Source organism: Anser brachyrhynchus (genome assembly GCF_964034855.1).
Source record: "Anser brachyrhynchus genome assembly, chromosome: 1".
NCBI lineage: Eukaryota > Metazoa > Chordata > Aves > Anseriformes > Anatidae > Anser > Anser brachyrhynchus.
The window spans coordinates 53,122,332-53,146,453 of NC_137694.1; the positions used below are offsets into that span (position 1 = coordinate 53,122,332).

Consider the following 24,122-nt stretch of genomic DNA (forward strand, 5'->3'; position numbering starts at 1 on the left):
AATACAAGGATAAAAACCCAGAAAGACAGTCTCCCAAGCGAGACCACAATGGGAAAACACACATCCCTGAAGGAGAATGCTGTTCTATCCCATTTCCAAACAGCTTTATAAAATGAAGCCAGACAGAATTAGCTACTACCCAAACACTACTTACTCACAACACACTGTGTATTTCTCATTCAGAGTGCTGCTCAAAGGGGCAGAAAGGTCCCCGATCTGACAATAGCCTGCTACCAGGTGGAAACAATTAAGGAAGGAAGCTCTCCTGCACTGTGCAAATTATTTACTAGCGAACCCCACTGAAGTTCATGCCATGACCCAGTTTAACCGCATCACTTGCATCATGTCTCTCCCTTCCTGCATGCCTAGGATAAGACAACCCTCTGAATTCTGCATGTTTCTGTAGAATATTTTGATTTCTCTAATGTCATAATTGTAGTTGTTTTCAAAAATCAGTCTGCCCTCTTCCTGCATCTGAAACCAGAAATAAGGAACATCCTTCTTTTGCTGTGAGTCAGCCAAATTCTATTTACTAGCTATATATTAACTTACATCAGCTGAAACTGTAGCTCAGAGCTAATAACACAGCCTATTTTTTTTAAAACGAAAAACAAAGGAAAAGGAGGATAAAAGATGTGCCACTGATTTGGGGATGCTATTTTTCTAGTAATCATGGTTAAAAAAGGTTTGTAAATATCGACAGCAATGCTAGTCTCCGCCTTACCATCCTTCTATATGGTAGTTTTCTAAGAAATTATTATAGGGAAAAGAAGAATTTTTAAAACACAGTGGCTAACTTGATACATTCTGCACATTTATAGCCACTCTATTTGGTCATTTTTTATCTTGGACATTTAAACCAAGAAGTCAGAATCTACTCCTTACCACAGGGTGATTATTTCCAAAGGTTATTATTAACTACTACTCAACTCAGAGAAAAAGAGAAGGGGAGAAGTCTCTCTCGTAAAGAAATTCACTGAGTGCCCAAAAGGGGGGGATGTGCTGGAAATATCTCTGGATCTGCACATCTTTTGTTCTCTCTGAGCAATGTGAGAGCACCCAGAAACACCGTTGACTAGATATACTTTTTTTTTTTAAAAAAAAAGTCAAAGCTAGGCAAATTAGCACAACTAATGATATAAAACTAGTGTGTCTTTCAGGCTCAAGTTTTTATCAGAAATGAACTACACAGCAGAACAGTGCAGTTTTTGATAGCTTCAGAAGCAACTGTGGTGCAGGCTGGCAATGTTCATAACAAAATAAAGATTCCATCTTCTCTTGCACAAAATCAGGTAACATACACCGGTGAGAGCATTTAATACCTCTGAATGTTTTCCATTCATCTTAGAGACTCCTGGTATTTGATACCATTGAGGACCACCTGCCCAAACATATACCAAGAACAAACAGAAAAGAAAAAAAATAACATTCAGCTTCCCTCCACTTGGGTTTCCTCTCTGCTCAACAACCCAGCCATCACCATTTTCCAGCTTCAGACGTAAGGAAAGAGATCATTTCCTCCCTATTTCTCGGAAACAGCTGGGGAAAGACAGCGAAGATGCAGCACCTCAATGTCACTGGGAATTGTTTGATCCTGTGTCTTATGTTGATGCTCTGAATTAGAGGAGGAAGGAACAGTGACTAGCACTTGGGTCAACATCCTTTCATCATGACAGCAACTACCCATTTGTTTCCTCCTCCTTTCCAGTGTACCCAGTAAAACTGTATGTCCAGTGCCCTACACCAGCACTGCTAACTGCAACGGAGAGTGCAACCAATACTATAATCTCTGTAACATTTTTTTTTAATGTACACAAACCAAAAAGAAAAAAGAGAGAGAGGGATGAAAATAATACCTCTCACTATCAACAGATAAAGCAGGAATCAGATGGCTATGAATGGAGCAAGGATAACAACTTCTACTCCTGGCAAAGACCTACATCACTGAAGGAGCAGTAAGAAGTACCAATGGGAAATGCAGCGGGGAGAACCCCAACACACTTAATCCTCAGCAAAGTCAACTGAGCTTAGGTAGTCCATGGAGCTCTTTACATCACCAGAAGGGAGAGATCCTACTTACACATTACCATTACCAAAACCCATAATATATGGATTCTTTTTCTCTACCCCCTTGAGAAAGGGGATGGAGGAGTGGTTAATTTATATTTTAATCCCATCAAGAAATTTAATAGGAGTCCCTGAATTTTACATCATCCTCAACAACTTAACAAGGTCAGTCTTGTTCTGGGAATAAGAATTGTTAGCAAAACTGTCAGCCCCATAACATAATCATTGTTTTATTTCCTTGGCAACAAAGGAAACTTTCAGTGGAAAGAGATTTAAAGTGTGGAGTGGACATTCCTCTCCAGACTGTAACCTTTTCCAATAGAGTCTAGTTACAATACATCTGTTGAATATCTCTTTTAAAAGGCATTTGAAATACCAAACAGATAATACACAATTTAAGAGCTTACACAACTCAGAGCTACAACCCTCTGAAACTAGTAGTTCACCTCCTGGTTCTTCTACCCACCTATCTAGGAGAAAAACAGAGAGAGAGAGAGAGACTTAAACATAATCAGAATTTAAAATAAACCTCAAACTAAGCAAATGCAAATGTGACTTCTGCTTACACACATCTGTACTGTGGGAACACCTACCCTGAAGCACCGGCATACAATAGGCATTCTCCATCTGTGCATTCAACTGGCACGTCTGATTGTATAAAGCTGACAGTGCAATTAGCCTGTCATCTTGGTAGATAAAATAAAAACAAATAAATAAACGGAGAGGCTCTGCAAAAGGCTGGTCTTTCAAATATATAGACAACTACTAACAAAAATACCTTAAGAACTAACCATATCTCTTCAGACTTTGCGTCATCAGTAATACTACTCACCAACCCAAAATTAAAATCACTTCAAAGAAGAAATATCTGAGTAGAATCTGAGTAGATATCAAACGTATAAAATACCTGGAAAGGGAAAAAAAATTGCCTTGGAAGCATTTGCTAGTAGACTTGCTTCCATTACAGCCAGCAGTGGCCTGCTACAACAATGCAAACACTCAGAAAAGCCACCTGACCAAAAGCACTTCTGTAACATTTGTGTCATTTGTTCTAGGTCATTTTCAAAATCCTTCTGGAAAAGGATGAATTACCAGTTAGTGTTTCCACTGTGAAGGAGAGGAGTCTGAAGAAGTTACAAAAAGAAAAACACAGGGTAACAACTGAAAAATCTAGATAAACTCAACATCCACATCAGGAAAGATAACTAAGTAAGTTCTCTAAATAAGTTCTGTGGAATATCAGACTGCAACCAGGAAGTAAGGCTTTTGAGAAACTCCTTTCTAATGAGGTTAACAGCTTCTTACCCACTGTGTACTATCTCCTCAAACAATAAAGAATACACAAGTTTTAAAGTTGGGCAAATGACTTTTTTTTTTTTCTTCCCAAACATCCTGGATCAGGGGATGTGAGTGAGTGAAGCTGGAAGACCTGCAGAGACCCACTGGCGCAGCAGAGTGCAGCTGTACCGGGCTGACTAAAGAACAGCCAAAGGAGGATCTGATGTCAGCACCCATGCAGCGTTCCCACGTTCGCTGTGAATCACGCTAGAAGTTACATGCACTGCCATTTTTCAAAGCCCAAACTGGAGTTAAAATGCCAGAAAAGCCCTTTTCAAAAATGGGGAAAAGTGACTTCAAACAAATACAATGCATCGCTATTTTCTTTCCTAACGCTTCTCAGATACGAAAAGGGAAACAGATAAAAGACAGACTCCCCTTTCCAATACATAAATCCACACTTCTGAGTGCTTTAAAAGAAGGGAAAAGAATAGGCAAATTAAGTTTTTATCAGGAAGCCATGAGGCACACAAAGGAGCGAACGCCCAGGAAGGGCTTTGTTTCACTCTGCTTTGTAAACACTTTGATATGATAGCATTCATAGAACTTGTTTGCATGAGTTCATAAAGCTAACTTTGCCTTACTCATTCCTACACCCTGCTGCCAGTTCAGGCAGCTGTAAGCAGACTGCTGCCGTGCCCACGCTCTGATTCCGGATGCTCTCCGGCGGCTGGGAAGGCAATGTGGGTGCTGCAGGTCGCTGGGGGCACCGCCAGCAGGGACCTCGGAGGGACCTCGGGATGCTGCCTTCGCCTGCAGCTTGTCCAAGCAGCACCGCCATTGTCTGCACAAAGGGCAATGCTTCGAAACCAAACGCTTCTAGAAGGGACTCTCTGACTCCTGACGGAGGCTTTGAAGCCAAGCCCACACCACCTGCATTGTAACAAGGCCGCAATCTTGACACTTTGATAATGACCAAGAAAAAAAAAAACAGGGAGGAATATCCACTGTTAATCTCATGACATCATAAATCTGTGCACAAATGTGTTCGTTAGCCTTATGTGCACACTTCAGCAGTTATGCTGGATTAATATTCAGTGTTGGCAGCTTAGAGGAGCTATGGGGGAGTGGAAGTTATTGTGGAGTTCAGCTTCTCAATGAGTGTCTGCAGGCTGAAATAATAAGCAATAACCTTTGTATCGTCTCTCCACGTTTGTAAGCATTAAAGAAATCCATTATTTAACAGAGTAATATAGAAGTTCTAGAAGACGTAAATGAGCAATCTATCCTGAAAAATTATTTTAAAAGGTTTCAGCATGATAGGCTCAAATGCTGAAAGTACTTGAATATACCTAGCAGACTTAAAATGAAAACAGAAAGCAGACTGCACTAATAAAAGTTAATCCAGATGAATTTAAAAGGTGAACAGTTATTTCTTAATCTGTAGGAAAACAAGTAGTTTTAACAGACAAACAGGTACCTTTAAAGGAGTGGCGCCAGGTGCCTGAGTGGTGTGTGTTCAAACTGCCTGTCAGTATTTGCAACCACCCAAAACAGCCCCTACCCTTCCCACCAGCTGCCACCTCACTCTGCAGCTTATGCATTCAGCCACTTCCACATCAGTTCGCTGGAGGTGGTTTGTAGGAAAGGAAGTGAATCAACTACCAAGTACTGTTCCTAAGAATAAATAGTGCACAAATCCATGCTAAAAGTAAAATAATAATCATCAGGGGGAACAAAAAAAAAATCAAAGAAATGTTTACTCCAGGGACAGTGAGACATCATCTAAAACCCAGGACGCTTGTTCTACCGAGCCTGGCAAATGTCCCTGAATAACACAGAGGCAGCTCTGCGCTTTCAGCCCGCTGCTGACTAGCTCCCCACGGCACTCCTTGCAGAGCCGGCGGGCCCCAGTCGGAGCGAGCAGGACTCGGCCTACAAACCTGCTCCTTCTCCGCTCCTCCCAGCACCAGCGGCTGCAGGGCTCATGGCCCGCCATTACCTCGCCACCCGAGGGGCAGGGGGACAGGGGGTCACAGCCAGCACCGCTGGGATCAGCGGCAGGCAGGAGGAGCACGGCTCATCCTCGGAAAGCAAATCCCCAGCATTGGCTGACTCAAAATAGGGCAGCGGCGCACACGTTTCACTGGCAATGATGTTCATTGCTCTTATCTCCATCAGCTCAGCAGAGGTCAGGGCCAGGTTTCCAGTGACCCTGCAGCTTTGCTGAAGCCAGAGGAATCAAAGGAAATTCAGACAGCTGCTGTGGGATTATAGGAGCAAGGCAGGCAGGGGAGGAACAGCCAGAGGTCGTGATCAAGGCTGTCATGCCCAGCCTTCAGCAACCGCTCTCGGGAAACCAGAGCATCCCTGGGACTGCCAGGCAACGCTCCAGATCCGAAGGTGGCTCTGACTTCTGGCAAGGGCAAGAGACTCACAGATTTGCCCTGCTAACAAAGGTGCACTGGAGGGTGCTCATCAATAGCACGTATGTAATATAACCTGTTTCCTATTACTTTTCTATTTTACCCTCTCTTAGAGCTCAAGAACTTTGGGTAATATAGAAGAGAGGCTGTTACCAGTGTTTATCAGCATAAAACCCTGATGCTTGTCCTTACCAAAGTCATAAACCTGCAAGAGGCAGCAGGTTACATGAGTTATAAGAAGCAACAAAACACAGATCAGATTCAGAGACCCGAGTAACAAGATTTAATTAATCCAATCCATCAGTGAAGACACCTTTCTGTGAGACACCAAACAAGCTCAGAGCAGGTTCCTTCTCAGATTACAGAAGGTGTGATCTAAGGGCGAAGTAGGAAAGAACACGAGGATAGAGACAAAGTGAATAACAACAACAAAAAAACAGGTGAAAAACAGAACAAGTTTAATATTGAAATGCAAGAAGATTAGTTGAGCTTGTGTCACTTTCACAGTTCATGGTCTATGATGATAGAAAAAGGCTTGTTTCCAACATTTATTTCTGGTATAACGTTTTTTTTTCTTACATATATAGAGAGAAAATAGTTGTTTTCCGAATACTAGATGATTAGTACAGGGAAAGAAAATTGAAAAACAGAACAAAACAAAAAAAACTGTAAAAAGCAGAAGTAACTAAAAGAGAAAAGACTTTGTAAAATTCCACTTCAAAAACATTCATAAAATTATCTATGACTATAACAAGGTCTTTGTATAAAGGTGCATACTTTACTCCTATCAATGGATGAATACAACTTCAAATATATCACTCCGAAGGCTCACAACACCACCTCAGGCAAATCCACAGATTAGCTTGTGGCACTGTTGATTCTATGATTTCATGGTTAAAAACGAAGTAAATATGCATTAACCAACGCATTTCAGACCAGCAATATAAAATACATAACTGCCTTCAGAAAGTACTGAATCCCCTTTAGAAACAGATACATAGAAGCAGCAAAATACAATTTTCCAACAGCATTCAGAAACATGAAGGGAAAATTATCAGAAAAAAGATTCAGATGCATTACCAAAAAAGGAAAACAACCATTTATTAGATGCAATTAATTTTGATTGTAATAATCGTTCTTTTAATTATGGTTGATGAAAAACATTACCTGTAATTTATTTTCCCCACATCAGCGTCCCAGATGCAGATTTCCATCACTTCATGCTATAGGTATTGATGAGGTAATTGGAATTAAAACATGAGCAAAACCTCTAAGATTTTTATGTTCTTAAAAAAAATAAGACAGTCATACCAATGTTTAGGTTTATATAAGCAATCCTACTAAGTCAAATAAAAAACGGGCAGCGGGAGATAAAGCATGTTGGTTTGGTTTCCAGAATAAGGGCCTGAACTACAAGCACGTTCGGACTGGGACAGCTTACACTTGTGTATTCTCTCAGATAGTGGACACCCAGCTCTACAAAGATCCGGCTGATACAATACTCAAGATAATAAATTAGAAAGGATATAGCTCATATGCCTGAACCACCCAAACTGCAAATACCCAGAAATGTCTAAATCCAAGTAACTTAAATTAATACTGAGGCAAAAATACAGTGATGGTCACACTCTGGGAATATATTTAGACATCAGAAACTCAAAAGAATGAACTGAATGTATGTCAGCCCTTAGCCTGGATTATTTGCTGCTGTTCTCCATTAGAGTGGACAGAGATTGCCATTGTCCCTCATGTTTGCAAGGACTCCAACTAAATCCCCTTGGAAAGGAGAATATTATTATTATGGTTACATGGACTTAAGATAGTTAACTATACACCAAAACAAATGATGAAATTGTGCTATAAAAAGCATTAGCTGTCTTGAATGGCCACGATTTATTATTATTTTTAGTTTCATGTATAACCATTCTTATTATATAATAGCAGTATTCAAAAGACAACACTTACCACTTGAATTGACTTCACCCTAGCACCTTGACCAAAAGTTGTGGTGCGCGCAGCACTGCCAAGTCACTACTACTTTGTAGCTGTTGTTGGCTCATCTGTGTGAGCAGATTGTTCCCACACCACTACGTTCAAAGCCTGGATCTCACACTTGATACACAGAACATGGATGTATTATAAGGATTACTGTATCAGCTAAAGGTGAACACTGGCTGTAAACAGTTCTAAAGTATCCCTTCCATCTAATAAAATGGTGTGTTAAAAAAAAATGTTAACTTGAAAATCTCAGTGTATTTTCCCTCCTGCTTTAAAATCAGAGAGGGAGATGTACGAACCACCAAGTGTGAGGGGAAAAAAAATGACCACTATTCTATTTTTCACAATAAATTGACAGAATTCTAACTACATCATGCTTTCTACCAGGCTCGTGCCAGCACCAAAAGCCAGACAATATGCAGGCAAATGCAGGAAATCTTTTAAAGGTTCATTCGACATTCTCAAGAGCATCCCCTGAACATATCAGTAAAACTTCACATTGAACTGGTCTCGGAATACGCTAGTTGTGGTTATGTTTCCATTTTCAGTCCACAAGTCTTAGAGGCCTGGGCTATAACGTGTCTTTACAAATCATTTATTCTTTAATGTGAAGATTAAATTTTTGCCTTTGTCCTTAAAGGTGTAGACATTATAGGAAAGAAGACGAAGTCCAAAAAGAAAAAGCAAAGTCTATTTACCTGGTAGTTCAAATGCACGTTTGCCTTCTATAACAAGAGCCTAAGCAAACACAGGGAAAAGAGTACTTGCTTAATTCATAACATTTAATCTAATAATGGGATTATAAATGAATGCCACATGCTGTGCAATTCTATGTTTGAAATTCACAGTCCGTTCTCATGCTGATAAGGATTTGAAAACTTCTTTAAACATTCAAAGTACAAACACAGTGCCACTTTCCAAGAGTTTCTATAGCTCTTTATCATCAAGTATTTCTTCACAAACATGTCCCTAAAAATAGCATCATCACTGCTGATAGTTCGGTCTGGCCTTCCATTCAAACCGCTATTGCCAAGACTAGGTTAAAATCTAGCGCTTCATTAGCCACACAGCGGCCTTGGCAAGAACCAGCCAAAACCAACAGTGCTTTGCATCGTCGCTGTCTGTCCCAAACTAGGACTTAGTGTAAGGAATAGCCAAACAAGGCAGCCACAAACCCTAGCTTCTGCAGCAATCTAATTTTTGTGCAGTAACACTTGGGCCTCTGTCTTCAGCCACATTGTTTTATCCATTTTCCTTTCCCAAGCAATTTATCTCTTTTTTTAGTCTACATTGTGTCTTTCTCCTTGAAAGGGCCAAACTCTATTAACTAAACCATTGCTCATTTTTCCTACTTTGGTTCCAGCGTCTGTTTTCTGTATATGTCTTATTAGCTTTCCATTGTAGGAAACATGAGAGGAGAAAACCACCCAGGGAGACAGAGAAAGAGAACAGGTTAGAAGAGCAAGCTGAAAACTCGTGAAAGGCAAAAAGTGAAATCCAAGGAGACCTCTCTGGACAGACTTCACTGGTACGGTCTGATCAGATTATCACCACCAACTGCTCATCACCACCTACACCACAAGCAGCTACCCCTTTTCAACCTGTTAGTCATGCTAATGACGTGATCGATCTCAGATTTGTTTCGGCGAAGCGAGCATCCTTGGTTTAAGCAGTTTGACCCAGCCTGGCTTGCTACAGCAAAAACAGTTGAGACTGCCAAAATCCAGGGCTAATGTCTCTTTCAGCAAATGCAGCAGCAGCATTGACATACTGAGGGCAATTTTCCTCTCCTCTGCATCCCACGCACCTAACCACCACCAAGGCCGTAACTCATTTCTCCCTTCTCCATTACATCTTCTGCGTTGCTTCTCCTATTTCCAGACCTTTCCTCACTTTAACTTGTACATGGCTCTTGTACCTGCAAATACAACACAAACACTAACATGCAGGAATACTATGCATATGCTGTCTCTTTCCTATGCATTGCTCTTCTCATCCCCTTCAGTCTGAAGCTTCCAGGAGGAGAAAATCTCTTCTTGAGTGCTCCTGAAGCACCCTAATGCACCACTCCCTACACAGTGGGATAAAAACTGGCCGGGTAGCCGGACCCAAAGAGTCGTGGTGAATGGAGTCAAATCCAGTTGGAGGCCGGTCACTAGTGGAGTCCCCCAGGGCTCAGTACTGGGGCCAGTTCTCTTCAATATCTTTATCAATGATCTGGATGAGGGGATCGAGTGCACCCTCAGTAAGTTTGCAGATGACACCAAGTTAGGTGCGTGTGTCGATCTGCTCGAGGGTAGGAAGGCTCTGCAGGAGGATCTGGATAGGCTGGACCGATGGGCTGAGGCCAACTGCATGACGTTCAACAAGGCCAAGTGCCAGGTCCTGCACCTGGGGCGCAACAACCCCAAGCAGAGCTACAGGCTGGGAGATGAGTGGCTGGAAAGCTGCCTGGCAGAGAAGGACCTGGGAGTACTGGTTGATCGTCAGATGAATACGAGCCAGCAGTGTGCTCAGGTGGCCAAGAAGGCCAACAGCATCCTGGCTTGCATAAGAAACAGTGTGGCCAGCAGGTCTAGGGAAGTGATTGTGCCCCTGTACTCGGCTCTGGTGATGCTGCACCTCAAGTACTGTGTTCAGTTCTGGGCCCCTCGCTACAAGAAGGACATGGAGGTGCTCGAGAGAGTCCAGAGAAGGGCAACGAAGCTGGTGAGGGGTCTGGAGAACAAGTCTTACGAGGAGCGGCTGAGGGAGCTGGGATTGTTCAGCCTGGAGAAGAGGAGGCTCATGGGTGACCTTATTGCTCTCTATAGGTACCTTAAAGGAGGCTGTAGAGAGGTGGGGGTTGGTCTATTCTCCCACGTGCCTGGTGACAGGACTAGGGGGAATGGGCTAAAGTTGCGCCAGGGGAGGTTTAGGTTGGATGTTAGGAAGAACTTCTTTACTGAAAGGGTTGTTAGGCATTGGAATAGGCTGCCCAGGGAAGTGGTTGAGTCACCATCCCTGGAGGTCTTTAAAAGACGTTTAGATGTAGAGCTTAGTGATATGGTTTAGTGGAGGACCTGTTAGTGTTAGGTCAGAGGTTAGACTAGGTGATCTTGTAGGTCTCTTCCAACCTAGAGGATTCTGTGATAATACAACTGAAATGAAAGGAGTTGCCTCAGTTTCTTATCAGTATGAAACAAAAATAAAAAACAAAGCTTAAGAACCCCAAACACTCAATGAGAAGTGAGAAAGCATTTACCCCAGACACCTCTGCACACAACGTTTGAAGAGCTCTGTCCCAGTGGTACATCTCCCGCTGCCTCGCCACTTCACCTGTTTTTGTACTTGCCCACTACAACTCCCTATTCCCCAACAGCAACTAGGCAGCGTAATCAGCAGGATCATGTAGCAGGTGTGTTCACCTCCATTCTCCAGAAATATAGGGAATATTAGTCTCCAACCTGGAGGAAGAACAAGGTTCTGCATCCACCTGTAAGGAGAGATAGCAAGGACAAAGGAAAGGTTACAGCCTGAATCTAACCTCCCCACTGGGGTGATGTTCCTCCTGGCACCAGCATATAATGCCATACTCAGAGAAAAAAATATCATCAACAGCATGCCAAAATGAAGCCATTTAAAAGAATGAATAGCAACTATTATTTTCTTAAGACCTTGATGTTTCTGTCTTTATGCAAGTTCATCTTACAATAGAACGGGCTTTATTTAAATGAGAATTAGGCTGCAGCTTTTTAGTATACTCTAGGTAAAACGGGTGAACACACACAAAGGGCACCTGATAACATTATTTGCACATGCACCATTGTGTAACTGTTTCCATAGGCACAAAGGACTGTCAGGCTGCCGTAAGACTTCATGCTAATTGCTTGGTTGTGTATGTGTTATGAAATGTAAATTAGGACTCCCTTAAAAACCTGGAAAATTGCACATATCTAAATCTCAGAGGATTAAGGAGGCCGTCGTTCAAATAGTATTTGTCGCCAAGAAACATGAAACTAGGCTCTGCAAAGATATTCTCCACGAAGAGAGAGATAGTGGTCTGTTAATATATGTGACAGTTGTTCTGCTGTACAGGCAGCTCCAAATCAAATTTGCAAAACAGTGAAACATCTGGAGAGGAGAGCCTCAGATGGTGAGAGCCGTCAAAGTTATGATAATGCACAGAGTGTTTCTTTACCGGGCATGACATGAAATTAAGTAGTTAATATACATGACAACTACAACAACTGACATAATTATCAAACATTTCACAACTCCTGTGACTGAGTATGAGGGTGAGGGGCTGTGCTGTGACTTTTATCTTGCCTCTTTCCCCTTCCAAAAGAAAGCTGCACCCACTACCAAGTAGTTCTGAATAACAAAGCATAATAATGATACTAATTCCTTACATGCAGTTGTGCCAAAAAATATAAAATAAAAATATATTACAAGAACAAGCACAGCCCATAAACATTTTCATTGCTTCATTATTTAGGACCAACCAAGCGTTTTATGAATTGTAGTTATTTATGATGTTTTATATACTCTGTGTTTGTTTATGCCCAAAAGGTTCACCTACTTCCTCACTGCAGCTCTCCATCACCCAACAGCAAGGCAGGTCAGACTTCAAATTGCATCGCAAGGGTCTTATTCCTGTATCCTTGTGGGCCCTCTATCAGGCAAACACTTAGCCATGTGTTTAACTTTATGCGTACAAGTAGTCTCACTGAACTCATTCATGAAATTCTAGCCTTATTTAAATTGCCATGAGTTTTACCATCGACTCCAGTTGGACCAAGATTTCATCTAATGGGAGTATTTACATCTGAAAAGCTGAACACATGTCCAGGCGTTTGTAAAGAGAGAAGTCTTCAGGCAAACCTGAGGCCTGTGTTGCTGTCTTATCTCTTACTGACACGTAGGACATACAAAATGATTTACTTTTATCTTGACCTTATCTAAATTAGGATGCAATAAACAGATCATCACTAAAGCAGATTATTAAGTCATTTTTCTTCCTTCTTGGATATTATTAAGCGGGCCATTCATCCTCTCCAATCTGCTAATGTTTTCCATTCCAATAAGCACGAAATAGTTAGTGCATAATCATCTAGGCACAAAGACTGATTTTGCTTAGCTGGATACTTGCTCATTTGTACTTAGAAAAAGAATAAATTTCAGGCAGGTACAAGAGACAGAAAAACAGATTAGTTAGCTGCAGTTTTCTTTCTTTAATTACAACAGCAGCAACATTCAACCAGTCTAAATTGAATTCAATTAAATCAACGTTTAGTCAGTTCCTGAAGCAACAGCTGAAATATAATCTCTGCATTTGCTTCCTCATTTAGTTTTATTTAGAACAGATAGTGAAAGGTGACCCATGTACCTAACTTGTAACCCTCAGCAGAAAAAAATTAAAACTGCAAAGTCAACACAGATCTTTTGCTGCAGAAAGTAAAACAGCAAAAGTTACTGTTGTACACGAGATCCTGCTGAAATTCAGAACAATGACTAAAGAAACCAAGACTCTGACTAGAAAAAAAACATGCTTTTTTCTGATTACCATACTGCTTACTATATTTATGAGTTTAGAAATTCCTGAGGGCATAATTTGATACTAATTTAATCACTCTGTTGGAAGATTCGCTGATTGCAGTCCATCCCTTCACTCCCTCCATGACCTGCGCTGTTGGCGCAGACATAAGATAACACTGCAAGTACAACTAAGATGAAAAATGTCCGTTATTATATGTGCAATTAAATATGCATATTAAATGCAACTGTCCTGCTACGCACAGGGTTCTTTTGCATTTTACAAAACAAAATACAGCATGATAAGCAATCTTCCTTGAGCAGCTTATTCTCCAAGTGTGATCACTTACCCTTGGCGAAGGACTAACTGGCATGATTTCAGGCTCATGCTATGAATTATCACAGTATCTGCTCTTCCTTAGCAGGACAGCGTTCTGCTACCTCACGCATTTTATATAGGATTCCATGAAAACTAAGGATGGAAAACAAATACTCTCCACTCACCAGTATCTTCTCAGCCACATAATACAGCATATAAAGTATGATATTGTGCTTTTCTTATACTCTACACACATGCTTCCCCGTGACTTCTTATCTTTAAGGAGGTATGCAAAATAAAGTGTTCTCAGGGCTGTTGTTCAAGCGAGAACACTCAGCCATCACTCCCACTGTGCTACACAATGAACAGATGTCCCTACAGCCTTGCCCACGCTAAGGCGATCAAGTGCAACTTACACTTTTAAGCAGTATTGTTTAAATTACACTAGGCCAGATGAAAGTAAAGCTTCTCAAAAACTGATTTTAATCTCACCCATCACTGAAAAATCTCATCCAAATCACTTATATTTTTCTTACATATTTACAGAAAGAATGAGACATAGCCTTTAATAACAGCGTTTATGCCAGAATCCCATGAGCTTTTCCATACTTACATGTACTTGCGTATCAGCATTTTATTTGTATGCTTTAGAATCACTTATTCAGAAAAAGGGGCTGTAACATGTTGGGATTCAGCAGTAAGAAACTGACATTTAAACCTTTCGCTGCAAAACGAGCTCATGCACTTTTTCACACTATTATCAACTAGCACAGTGCGAACATAAACTGAAACTCCTCACCTATAAGAAGCTACTGTACAAAATCCACAAATTTCAGACTACAAGATGTTCAGAACAAGCCAAGCACAGAGTCAGGTAGGTAGATTTAAATATCACGCACGGCATGTGATTTTTGGAAACTGTGCCTAACAGGGTGGTACCTTGCTTCAAGCTACTGCGTCAGAGCCTTTCAACATACGTGTATCATACTCATCACCATGGCACCTGCAGACCTGTCTGTACCATGCAATTTTCCTGCTTAGACAAGACTCCTTTTCCAGCACTAACCTCAAGGAGCACCGAGACCTACAGAGTATGAAGAGCACCAAACTTTCTTTTTCCTGCAAAAACAGCTGACTCCCAATCACATCAAGTCAACAGCTCTGAAATACAGTAGGTTGAGCACACATCTTAGCATCAGATGGACAAAACACCACTGCAATTCCTATACAGTTGGTATTTTTATCACTTTTCAAGAGTATAAAACATCAAATATTAATACTTCTTAGCATTACACACTAGTGGATTAGGTATGTAGCACAAAAGCCAGTGAAAGCCAATACTCCTTGAACCTTATTTTCTTTGTGTAATCTTTTTCCCACCTCACCAGACAGTTTCCCAAACCCTAGATGAGGTGGCCTTTAACTATTTTTGGAAGAGATTACATATAACGGTTGAAATTGGAACATTTAGAAGAAGAATGAAAGAAAGAGCTGACTGTCCCCTGCAGGAGAAGAATTACCTGCAGAATCTCTCACAGGTTTATTGTATCTCAGCAAATCAATTTTGTTTGGTTATAAACATCTACTTTTTTCTTAATATCCTTATATTATTTTCTTTGTCAAGTGCTAAAAGCAGGCTTTAAATTCCAGAGGACAAACTAGCTTCCTGCTGCACGGACATGTAATCCTTCCTTCTTGTTTTAACCCTATATCAGCCAGCCATAAAGCTCCAAGCACCTAGGTCCATCATAAATCAGGATAATTCAAGATTTTATTTTGAATGCATACAAACCTACTGATTCAACATGAATCAAAACAGAGTTAGAGAGATGCTTTTTACAAAACATTTAGGTAAAATCCCACAGCACTGTGGCCAATATGTTGTGGATAAGCAGCAACTTTATGGAAAAAGGAACACGCATACATTGACTTCCATTAAGCTTCCTTCCTTTAAGTCCAAGCCATCCTTTTAAAACAGCCAGATGCCCTTATCATGCTGAACCAACCAATGCAACATACATATCAAAGATGCAATTTTGGCTGCCAAGAGCTTGCAATCACATTACAAGCAGAAAGAGGGAAAAGGGAAACAGAAGCAGTATGAGATGTAACGGCTTGCACAGTAGCTCAAGGCACATCCAGACACGCAACCCCAGGCCTAGTGGGGTGGGTATAGCTTCCATCTCAGGTTCCCCATGCCAGCAATTCTCCATACGCCCCATAACCACACTCAGGGTGCCGCAACGCTAACTCAGGCACCACAGACCTGGTGCAGAGCCGATTCCTGCAATCACTGCAAAGACCAAGAAGGGCATGAAGATGGCTGGCAGCAAAAGGCAGCCTACATGGCGCTCTGAAGGGATCCAGCTTGGAGTTTGCTTTTTTAACGGGAGGTCAGCAATACAAGCAGCAATTTACTTTCTGGCCTTCCCTCACAGTGACATCTGTCTTCTTAAAAAAAAAAAAAAAACCAACAATTCTCCAGGATGCATGGTGTTTATTAAAGAGAAATACTATGATCTTTAACAATTCAAGCAGTTTACATATAAGAGATGAGTAATGTACTGTGAAATGGAGTAGAACATACAGCTACATCTTCTCATACACAATACAAAATTTATTCAAGTATACTGGTGTTAAAAGGAAGCTATAAAGAACTGCTTGTGTTACCAAAAAAAGTTGCTACACACAAAAATGCAATGTTATTTGATTATTATTTGATTAAAATTTTTCATCATTCTCTTCACACTTTTTCTTTCTGCAAGCTTTATTTATATAGCCATGCAGCATTTAAATTATTTTTTTTGGCACTGCAACCCGAATTCAGATCAAAGGACTTTTTAAAAGCCTTAATTTTCTTCTGCTTTAATTATAAAAATGTAAAGAGATCAGAAGTTTAATTACAAATAATTAATTAAAGAATGAAACCTTTCTTCTGCAACTAGCATTAATTTTGCAAGACCGATCCTCCTTTCCTCCAAGGGAAAAAAAAAAGCTTTAAAATTTTCCTCAAGTACAACTGAAATTGTTTGGGGAAAACAAAGAACATGCACTGAAGCTCCACGGAATTTATTACAAGGAAATTCTTGTTACAATTCACAGCTTTTCAGCAAGGAAATACACAAATAGATGTACACCACTCCCAGAAGTATTTGCTCAGGAACCATAACGTGTTTCTTCCTTTCTGGCATTGGATTTGCTGGGGGGAGATATGGTAGGTCAAAAGGGGGGGGGGGGGGGGGGGGCGGGCAGAATGAGAACATCCTTGCTAGAGACCCACAAACCAAACTTCCAAACAAAGCTTCACATCCAATTTCCAGGAGTTGCCCAGGATGATTCACTTATGAAATTCCGGCATCAACAAGGACAGCCAGGTCAATAAACAGTCTTCATCCAAGAAAACAAGTATCTTCTTATTTTAGTGGTATCTAGAGGACTGATGAATAACTCACAAAATGATGCAGTATCTTAAGAAGCCTTATTTCTGAGCCTATGCCTCACTTCTGAGCCTAATTTCTTCTTCACCTTGTTATTAAAATAATTAAAACAATCAACACTGCAAACGCACTAAGCATTCAAATCAAATAAATACAGTATCGAGCACAAGCAAAGGCATGATTGCACCTTCACCTTCACATAACTGACAGAAATGAGAGGATATGACAAGGCACAGTATTCCTTCAAGTGTTTTTTATTTGAAAATAAAAAGGTTTTTTTTTATTGGTGGTGGTGGTTTTTAAAAGTATTAAGCATGAAAAAGATTATGTAGCAGAGGGTTGACAACCTACAGAACAACAACCCCAAATGTATTCTTGCACTCACAGCGTCCCACTGAAGCCAGCACAGGCTCCTTCTACTTCAGTGAGAGAAATACACGGTGTTATTTGAGGTTAGGAAAGCTATTCCAGTGACCAGAAAGCGAGCATTTCATCTGGATTTATACCTGGACCTAACTGCCTTCTCAAAGTAGCAGAGTAAAAGGCCACGCAAAGAAGAGAGCCATACAAGTATAACCGAGTAACAGGGGATGCCACAGACCAGTCCAGTTGCCTACCACAGTAATGGTCTGTACCACCATGTGGAAAGTCTTCCCTCAGTCACCTCTCGTCCCAGGGCTTCCTGGGCTAGAAGCAGTGCTGAGGCCAACGCGCTTCACTGCTAGAGAGGGGGAAACACTCACAGCACATAGTGACCCCACAAACAAATTCAGGAGCCGCTGTGGCAGACTCCAAAGGGAAGTTCGTCCAGCTCCCTGCTGGAAGGCAGATGCCAGAATTGACTCTGTCTCCAGTTTTAGGCATAAAACAAAAGTCTGCTGTTCTATTTACTGTTCTGACTGCATGCACTCCTACACACTCTTTTAGAGACTACACTGATTTTGTAACAGGTTTTGCAGCATGTATATGGGCCATTTGTATAAACCACTGGAAAAAAAAAGATATGAAAAAATAGCTTATGCTGAAAGCACAGTGCTTCCAATAAAACAAACAGCAATTAAAGAGATGAGATGAAGGAAAGAAGGGATGTGAAGACAGTAAATGTCTTACCCCCAGCTGAAACCTCCCACTATTCCTGAAAAATCTCCTCCTAAAGCCAACAGAAAACAAAGGCTAACATAATTCCCAGTGTCCTAGCACCGTGGCTCCACATCAGCGGGCAGCTCAGCACCACCACGCCGCTCTCTCACTCCCCCTCCTCAACAGAGGAGGGGGAGAAAAACATGATGAAAAAGGGCTCAAGGGTTGAGATAAGGACAGGGAGATCATTCACCCATTACCATCATGGGCAAAACAAACTCAGTGCAGGGAGATTAATGTAATTTATTGCCTGTTACTAACAGATTAGAGCAGTGAGAAACTGAAAGCAAACCGAACACACCTTCCCCTCTCCCCTTCTCCCAAGCAGTGCAGGGGAATGGGGGTTGTGATCAGTCCCTAACACTTTGTAATCTACCACTCCTTCATCTTCATGCTCTTCCCCTGCTCCAACATGGGGTCCCTCCCACAGGATGCCATCCTTCCCAAACTGATCCTACGTGGGCTGCCCACGTGCAGCAGCTCTTGAAGAACCACTCCAATATGGGTCTGTACCAAACTGCTCCAGCATGGGTCCCCCAGCCCCCCTGCTCCTGCGTGGGCTCCTCTCCACGGGCTGCAGCTTCGGCCCGGGGCCTGCTCCTGCGGGGGCTCTCCATGGGCCGCAGCCTCCTCCAGGCCACATCCACCTGCTCCACCGGGGGCTCCTCCACGGGCTGCAGCGTGGAGATCTGCTCCGTGTGGGACCCATGGGCTGCAGGGGGACAGCCTGCTCCACCAGGGGCCTCTCCACAGGCCGCAGGGGAACTGCTGCTGCATGCCTGGACCACCTCCTACCCTCCTTCTGCACTGACCTTGGTGTCTGCAGGGCTGCTTCTCACCCCCTTCTCCATGCTGTTGTTGCACAGCTGGTGGTTGTTGGTTTTTTCTCCCTTTCTTAAATCCACTCTCACAGAGCCACAACCAATGTCACTCACTGGCTCATGTGCCAGTGGCACATCCCTTTTGGAGCTGGCTCTGATCTGACATGAGCTCTGCTCACAGAGGCCACCCAGGCAGACCCACCCATCTCTCCAGGCTATCAAAACCTTGCCACGTAAACCCAGTATATCTAGGTAACACAAGGATTAACATTCAAGGAAGATACTTCTACATTTTTCCCTTTCGAAGGCCAAGAATCACTGGTGTGCCAAACATCAGAACATAACGGCCAGTGATCCCTCTCCACACGGGCTGGATGACCAAGTTTCATCAGCATCATAATGCTTGGTTTAGTAGTTTTCTTCTTCCTCAAAGTGAAATAGAGTTTGACACGCTACTTGATCCTCAACTGCCATCCCTGCAATCCATTGGGTTTCTTTGTTCTGCAAGAAGCTGTCAAATATGAGTGCTGTGCCATCAGGAGAGGGCAGAGCCTAAGTACCTACCACTACCTTTGTAGATGACCATTTTGTAAGTCTGCAAGGTGTTTTGACTGTACTGATGGAACAAACTGAGTCAACCTGTTAAGTAATATCCCAGGTGTGTTTCCAAAAAAAAACATGTCCTTTGTCTCTTCAAGTTTCATTCAGCAATAGGCTAGGCTTTAGAGAAAAACAGTTCAGCATAGAGTTTGGAGCATGAAACTGGGAAAGTAATTATAGGATTTGCACCCTCTGCTGCTTACTTGGGAGGGACCATCCATGCAAGCCATAGACATACACATCTCATGTCTAGAGGACTATCCTGAGGCTATAGGTATGTGACTTCAGAGCCCGATCTAGAACTGAAACAAAATGCCATGGTCATCCTGACTTAACTAGCCTGCCCATGAGCTCCCATTTTAAAGGACAGTAAGGAGGGTTTATATGAATCAGTCACCCCAGGTGGGAAAGCATGGGAGGTTCAACATTTGCCAAGCCTCAAAGGCCAACAATAGACTTCTGCAACCAAGAGAAATTTAAAACAAAACAAACAAACAAAAAAAAAACCACAGAAATTGGGGGCCAAAGCATCAGAAAACAAAGAACTTCTGGCATAAGGTACAGATTTCCAGGTAAAATAAATCCATCTTTCAATCAACCATTTCTGACAAAGAAATTAGGGATGACAGTTTAAAAATAAAAGAAAAAGACAGTTGATCCAAGTGATGTGTCAAGCCTTTAAAATAATTCAAAAAAAAGATAAAAATCTAACCATAAGCATGGCCCAAGAAACAGATTCAGTTTTACATGAGTAACAATGAGAATAAGCATCTCTCTCTTAAAATTTAGTCTGTTTTTCCAATTTGGAGCAACTTTCTCCACAGGTTGCCAACAGGCTCACATCTACAGCTTAAACATCAAATATTTCAGCTAAAGAAAAGAAATTCCATAAACAAACAGCAAAGCCTGCTTCAGACAACTTCACAGAAAAAAAAATAATCTTAGCAGCCAACAAGGAAAAGGCAAACTTCCAGATGAGGGAGGCAAAGGAACTCTAATTCAGCATTCTTGCAGCTATCAGATGGTTAACAAATTGAGATGAGAGACTTCTGTGCCTTTTGAGCAACTTTCACTCTGGCAAACTTAAAGGATTCAGAAGTGCAGCTGGAATACATATGGGAGATGCAGGAGAAAGTGGATCATTTGAATTTGTAACTCCATTGTGAGCTGGAAGAACTTCCTGCAGATGAGATGCATCCCGCCAGTGACTCAGGGAGACTCTCCGTCTGCTAACGGTAATGAATTTATTCTCTGAACCACCTACCAAAAGTGACACGGTTTATGTTAGTGATATATATGCAACAGAAATCTTAAAATAAAGCCTGCGAGGACAATTTCTTTTTTGCTTCAAAAAATCTCTATACTAGAGCATCTCTACTGGAAAAAATTATATATATCTTGAGGAAACAGATTTCACATTTTGATTAAGGTGTTTTATTCAACACAAAATTTTTATGCATAAATGTTTTTTAAAGCTAAAGCCAAATACACTTTTAGATGTTCACCGTTTAAAATAGAACAGGTATCACAGTAATAGAACATTATCATGCCAGCTTCATCCCATTAGACAGTCAATTACTGGTTTGCTTGGTTGATCCTTAACTACAATAGCTGAAAACCACATTGCCTCAGTTACTCATGCATCTTCTCTGCATTATGTTTTGCTTTATCAGCACATACAAGGCCATGTTTCATACACAAATTACCTTTAGGGTCACTTGAAATTAGCACATTTAAGAGAGTAGAGGAGGGACAATGGGAAAACACTGCAGAGAAATTGTGAATGTCTTCTTCCCATTTTTACTGACCACCAGCCTCACTATTGACACTGAAGAGACTGCAGCCTCCTGAGAACTGGATCTATTGCAAGCTGCTGGAGATAATGCACCTGGTGCTGAGAAATGGAGAGCAGATGACAAAAAGGAGCCACAAAAATCACAAATGTAAATTAATAATCAAATATACACATACAACAAGGAAACAGATGGCAAGTAATTTTCCCCGGTGTACTTACACTTGTTCTTCTAGAGCCTGTATTTGGGTCACTTGCTAGATTAATTCTCATGTGTCAGACCCAACAGAGGTACTGTGCAATGGGCACAGCCTCAGCCTGTTTTTAAATTATGCTAGTTTGATGCTGCACTGTGAAGGCATTCATTAGAATTTCTTCAATGCAGCTTGTAATACTGCTCTCTGACTTTGAAACAAGGCTGCCTGATGCCGTTTCTACCATCAGCTAGACTGCCCCGTTCAGGCCTACTGAACACAGCACAAGCTACAGAAATGTGGTCAGTGCTACCACATCTCATGGAGGCATCCTACATAGAGGCAGACAAGCCTGACAAAATCGGTGCTCTGGAAAATACATACAGCGGGCCACAGAGAAAATACGCCACTGGAGGTTATAGATTTCTACTAACACCCTCCTTAAACTATGCCTTTCTTCTCACATTTGGGAGTACAATGGAATACCTCAACGGATGAGTGGCTTTTGACATGCGCGCTGTAGCAGCAGCGTATGACCCCGGGATACTTGGAGCACTAAATCTTCCATACCTCAGCTACAAACTGACAGGGACCTGTCTTACTTAGCACAGGTCATGCGAAGGACCACAGCTTCAACGCAAGGCACCCGCAGGTCAAACTGCCTGCTTTGGGGTGGGCTTAAATGGCAAAGGAAAATAATAATGCCAGGGTGCCAGCCTAATTGCAGCCATAGGTTTCCCTCCTGTAATACTGGTAGACATTAGCATGAAACAAGGACGGTATATGCAGTGACTAGAGATTAGCCCCCCCTTAATCTGGCAGGAATCTGGATTTAACTCAGCGCAATAGTGAAGATCTTCAACACTTCCGTAGAAATGGAAATTGCATTTCTCCCTACCCCTCCTTATTGTTTCCAAAATGATTTTGCTCTGCAATAAATAAAGCTTTATTAGCATGCCATGTGAGCTCACTGTGGCATTAGTTGAACATCAAAATATTTCCACCCCTCTTCCCACATTCATCTCTTCTAAAACAGATATGCAAAAAGAGAATGGAAAATATATTTGTTCCTAAATTAACAAGGAGGTTGGTGGAGGAAGATTCTCCCCCCCCCCCTCAATAATCTACACACGTAACTAGGAAATATCACAGCTGTCTGCGAAAATTGAAGCAGCAGGGAACAGGGTGACAAAAGCTTATTTTCTAGGTCCACAAAGGAAAAAAAAGGCAGTGTTTCTTCTTTATACTAGCTCTCAGATTTAGAAGCTGTCACTTTAATTTAAAATAATCAATATGTCAATTGATTATAAAGATCATGTTTACACTGATTACACTCATGCCACATATCTGTCCATCTGAAAGTTAGGTTGACTCATGATGAAAAGTGAGAATGTGTACTTTTTTTTACTCAACTTCCTCAGAGCTTAAATTCAATTTCAGCTTAATTGGGTGAAGGGTAGGAAATAAAATATTGAATCCTTTGATATAAAGTCATAAACCCCAGACTACAAGCAAACTTGTTATATCACTGTCCATACAGTCTTTGGTTTGGTGCTGTGCAGCCGCTAAAATATTAAGTTTTACCATTGGGAAATTGATTTTGTTATAAGAAGTTTTTACGATGCCACTTAATCTTAACCAACCTACATTAAAAAAAATATACAGAACGCAATTACAGAAACCCTTTATATAGTAAGCTTGATCACTATATTAAAAAAAAAGAACAGCCTGATGTAATTTCAATATAATGGCAATGGAAGCAGAAAAAGCTATAGCAATACGCTGCCCTCCTGAAACAAAGATTGCAGGTTCCTAGCTTAAATGCACAATCTTGATTCACTTAAAGTTAGTAGCACGATCCATCTCCCACATGGAGGGCTGTGTCCTGCAGCTCCAGCATCGACCTCCTTTTCTAGCGTTACGTTTCAAGTAGGCTCCTGCAGGGCAGCGAGATTCTGTGATTACAGTTAAAAGAATACTTTAGGTCTGAGAGCCTTGCCTCTTTGAATAGATAACCATTTCTAGTTCAACAATTACCAGCATGCAACAGCCGTTTCTGCCTTTCCCCTTCCAGGGCTGCAGTTGAAAGGCATCCTAATTAGATGACCCTGCGTACAAAACTGCCATTAATTGGCTTTTAGAGCACTCTAATGAATACCTAAATCTTAGTTACAATGAGAAGTACTTTCTTTAGGTAGAAGGTAAACATACCAACACTGCCTTGCTTTGGAACACCTCTTAAATAGCGTGGGATTAATATTAGGAATACAGCCGTGATTACCTTTTCCACCCGTTCCTCGACGACGCTCACGCATCCCCACTTCCCAACTGTGTTAAAGCACGCTCAGGCAAGATCAAGAATAACCCTGACCTCCACATCAATAACATCAGGTAGTATTTCAAACTGCCTTCTATCCCCAGCCAATCTGAACTGGCCTGCAGGACAGGCTTATAAGCACGTCCTTAAACAACCCAGTTTTGCCTAAATATTGCAACATATGCCACTTGGGTTTACGTAAATATTCCACAACTCCTG

The 24,122-nt window shown here is 41.5% G+C and overlaps 1 protein-coding gene across 3 annotated transcripts in view; it reads right to left on the reverse strand.

Moving 5' to 3' along the window:
* TMTC2 (transmembrane O-mannosyltransferase targeting cadherins 2) overlaps positions 1-24,122 on the reverse strand; it is a 253,812-nt gene that overhangs the window by 228,590 nt on the left and 1,100 nt on the right. The gene's annotated exons all lie outside the window — the stretch shown is intronic.